The sequence below is a fragment of the Castor canadensis genome, chromosome 7, assembly GCF_047511655.1.
Source record: "Castor canadensis chromosome 7, mCasCan1.hap1v2, whole genome shotgun sequence".
NCBI lineage: Eukaryota > Metazoa > Chordata > Mammalia > Rodentia > Castoridae > Castor > Castor canadensis.
This window is the reverse complement of record NC_133392.1, coordinates 143,884,411-143,887,131: the sequence shown is the minus strand read 5'-3', so window position 1 is coordinate 143,887,131 and position 2,721 is coordinate 143,884,411. Positions and strand designations below refer to the sequence as shown.

At 38.9% G+C, this 2,721-nt stretch overlaps 1 non-coding gene across 1 annotated transcript; it reads right to left on the bottom strand.

Moving 5' to 3' along the window:
* Positions 1-1,818: 1,818 nt before the first annotated feature.
* Positions 1,819-1,949, bottom strand: LOC141425345 (small nucleolar RNA SNORA51). The gene has a single exon (XR_012450405.1). It is a non-coding gene; the product is annotated as a small nucleolar RNA SNORA51 (small nucleolar RNA).
* Between the last annotated feature and the right edge of the window lie 772 nt (positions 1,950-2,721).

Here is a 2,721-nt window from a genome sequence, read left to right as displayed (position 1 = left end):
AAATTTTTTAAAATATTTTCAACTAAATGAAAAGCAATTTATCAAAATTTGGGGGGAACAGCCAAAGCATTGCTTAGAGGGAAATTTATAGCATTGAATATGTATGAGAGAAAAAAGTTCCAAAATCAATAATGTAAGCTAGAAAAAAGAGCAAATTAAATACAAAGTAAGCTAAGCACTGGTGGTTTATGTCTGTAATCCCAGCTACTTTGGAAGCTGAGATTAGGAGGATCATGATTCAGAGCCAGCCTGGGCAAAGAGTTCCAAAACTCCATCTCCAAAATAACCAGTTCAAAATGGACTGGAGGTGCAGCAAAGCAAATGGAATGCCTGCTTTGCAAATGTGAAGCTCTGAGTTCAAACTCCAGTCCCACCAAAAAAAAAAAAAAAAAGGTTATAAAAAATACAAGGTAAACAGGGAAGACAATTAAAATTAGAGCAGAAATCAGTGAAATTAAAAACAGATAATAGAAAAAAATGGATGAATCGAGGTGGTTCTTTGAAAAGACCAATAAAATTGTTTAGCCTCTAGCCAGGCTAAGTAAGAAAAAAAGACACCAAAGACCAATATCAGAAAAGAAAGGGGAGACATCATTACAGACTTCATGAGTGTTAAAATAGTAATGGAGAGCCAGGTGCAGTGGTTCTCATTTATAGTCCCAGCTACTCTGGTATCTGAGGCGGGAGGATCACTTGAGCCCAGGAGTTTAGGAACAATGTATAAAATAAAGGAACATGAACAACTGCATCCCCACAAATGAAACAATGTAGGGCTGGAGGAGTGTTCAAGTTGTAGAACACATGCCTAGTGTGAGGCCCTGAGTTTAAACTCAAGTTCCACCAAAAAAAAAAAAAAACCCCAAATGAAACAATTTCTTAAAAGACATAATCTTAAGACTCCCAAAAGAAGAAATAGGCAATCTGAATTCACCTATATTTACTTTCAAAATTGAATCAAATTGGGCATAATGGTACCCAGCTGTAGTCCCAGCTACTTGGGAGGTTGCAACAGGAGGATCACTTAAGCCCAGAAGTTCAAGACTAGTCTGGGCAACATAGCAAGACCCTGTCTCTCTCACACACAAATTGTATCAATAACTAATAACTTTCCCAAACAGAATTCAACAGGTTCAGGTGATTTCACCAGTGAATTCTACCAAACATTTAAGGAAGAAATTATCTATTTTTCTAGAACTTCTTCTAGAAGATAGAGGCAGAGGAAATACTTCCTAACTCGTTCTGTGAGGCCAGCATCACCCTAATACAAATCAATATGAACACAGATGCATAGAAGTGTTTGCCTAGAAGAAAAAATTATCTTAAGATAGGCACCTGTTTTAAAGGAAGCATCTGGCAGAGCCAATCCTTTGCTTAAAGGAATACTCAGACATCTATGCCATAATGACCCACAGGTTAACCTCACTATCACTGGGCCCAATTGATAATGTCAAAAGTGTAACCGTAAGAATGACTGAATGTGCCTGGTGTCCAGGACAGAGGGATCACTCATCCTAAACTGAATATAAGTCAAACCCCCAACCCAATTTTTGCCACAAATACCCGCGATGTTAGCACACTCACTGCACTTCTTATCAGATGTGCCCACACCCATTTCTGGGCTGTGTACTATCCTTTCTTTATTAATAAACATTCTTGGTCTCTACCTCAACATGTCCTAAAGTTCTTTTTTGCAGCAGCATCACAAACCTGGTACCCAAGGGCCAGGTAGAGGCCTCCTCCATTTTGGGGACCTCCTTTCTGGAGCATCACCAGTTCCAATAACAAAATCCATTACCCATTCATGATTTTTTCCCCAGCCGATGTCTCCCTATTCATAATACAGACAAGGCACAGGGCCCAGGCTGAGGTGTATATGGGGTAGGTTTACTTTTCCTCCTCCTTCTATATAGTCAGTATAAGAAACAGCCTGTGGTAAGCACCAGGAAGCTCCCATTCATGACCTTTTACATCTCAGCAAAGTGGGAATAGAAGGGAACTTCTTCAACTTCATTAAAAACATCTACAAAAACCTACAGTAGAGCTGGAGATGTGGCTCAAATGTCAGAGCCCCTGCCTAGCAAGAGCAAACCCTTGAGTTCATGCCTCAGTACTGCCAAAAAAGAGAAACAAATACCAAAAAAAAAAAAAAAAACCCTATAGGCAATATTATACTTGATTACTTTTCTCATCACTGTGACCAAATATCTGACAAAAACAACTTAAAGGATGTTTTTCGCTCGTGTTCACAGAGTCTAGTCCAAGGTTGCATACAAAAAATGAATCTAGACAGAGACCTGACACATTTCCAAAAACTAATTCAAGATGAATCATAGGCCTAAATGTGAAATGCAAAATTATTGACGTCTTAAGAAATAACAGAACTAGGTGAGCTTGTATATGGCAATGACTTTTTTAGATACAATACCAAAGGTATGATCCATGAAAGAAATAACTGGCAAACTAGACTTTATAGAAATTTTAGACTTTTGTTGGCCCCTGTGGCTTGTTCTTGTAATCCTAGCTATTTGGGAGGCTGAGATCAGGAAGATCAAGTTACAGGCCAGACAGGGAAAAAACAAAACGAACAAAAAGCCCACAACTTTGTGAGATCCCATCTCAATTGAAAAAAGCTGGGCATAGTAGTGTGCCTTTGTCATCTTCAGCTACAGCACCATAAAATAGGAGCATGTCATCTAAGCCAGCCTGAGCAAAAAGTGAGAG